The following is a 1,387-nucleotide window of genomic DNA, read 5'->3' on the forward strand; positions in this document are numbered from 1 at the left end:
TGTTTGAGTGAGCTATTGTAATGATTATACCAGAAAACTTCAGTAGGAAATAAATGTAGGACAAACCTGAAGAATTATTCAAATAAGCAGTAAAGAGTTAAAATCAGGGATGGGGAAATGCCAAATCCATTAATGTAAATGAAAATATCCGAAGGAAGAGATAACTTGGGAAAGAAAATAAAACTGGATGTATTGTTAGGTTTCATATAACAAAGGACACTGCTAAAAATATAAAAGGATGTATTGAGCTCATTTATAATTGTTTTTGCCTTTAGAAGACAATAAAAGCTACTATAACAAAACGTGGAAATACCTGGAGTTAGAAAACCAAAATACCATGTCTCAAGCTAAAATAACTGAAGAAAAAAAATCAGAATTCAAGCTGCAAGACTGAAGGATTCTATGGGCAAAATGTGTTTGAATAATCTGTAGACCGTCAAATGATACATTGACACAGAACTGGCAGAAATACAAGCTGGGTTTAGATGAGGTCATGGCACTAGGGATATCACTGCTGGTGTGTGATGGATCTTGGCTGAAAGCAGAGAATACCAAAAGGATGTCTATTTGTGTTTTATGGACTATGAAAAGGCATTTGGCTGTGTGGATCACATCAGTGACACTGAAAACAATGGAAATCTCAGAACATTTAATTATGCTCATACAAAATTTTCACCTAGATCAAGAAACTGTTGGTACACTGCATGACTCAAAATTTAAAAAAAGAATGCATCAGTAATGTATGCTTTATCCATATCTTTTCGACCTGTAAGCTAAACAGATAATTCAAGAAGCTGGAACTTGGGCATGATTGGAGAGCATTATGTTGAGTGAACTCAGTCTCATAAGTACAAATACTGTATAAGACCTTTATTGTAGAAATAGAAAGACAACTAGTAAAATGTATATGAGAATCCAAAGCGCATAGAGGGGAGAAAAGCGGTGTGGATGGGCTGGGGGAGAATCATAGGGACACACAATTTAATGGGTCAAGGGAGGGCTAGGTAAAGAAAATGGGGAAGAGCCAGCAGGGATCTGGAAAGCCAGGCCACACAGTTCAATGTTGATTAATTTTTTTTCAATGCTAGCAATAGTTTATTACAATTTAGCCAAAAGCCTTTACATAGTAAAAAAAATGGAAGTAAACCTATTTCTAATATTCACCATTTCATAAAAATCTATCTGACATCTGCAATTACATTCCCTGTTATATAGCCTCTTCTGAAATAAAAATTAGTTTTTTGATTTTGTGTTTTGTTGTTTTCTGGGGATTTACTTTTTTTAAATTAAATTTTATTAGTTTTAATGAACATTTACAGAGATTTGGGGGTTTCATTCATTCATTGTTGCACTGTTTTCTCCACCCTCATCCCCAGTTCGTTCTTCT

Source organism: Elephantulus edwardii, unplaced genomic scaffold, assembly GCF_000299155.1.
Source record: "Elephantulus edwardii isolate Elephantulus edwardi_28Jun2011 unplaced genomic scaffold, EleEdw1.0 scaffold00439, whole genome shotgun sequence".
Lineage (NCBI taxonomy): Eukaryota > Metazoa > Chordata > Mammalia > Macroscelidea > Macroscelididae > Elephantulus > Elephantulus edwardii.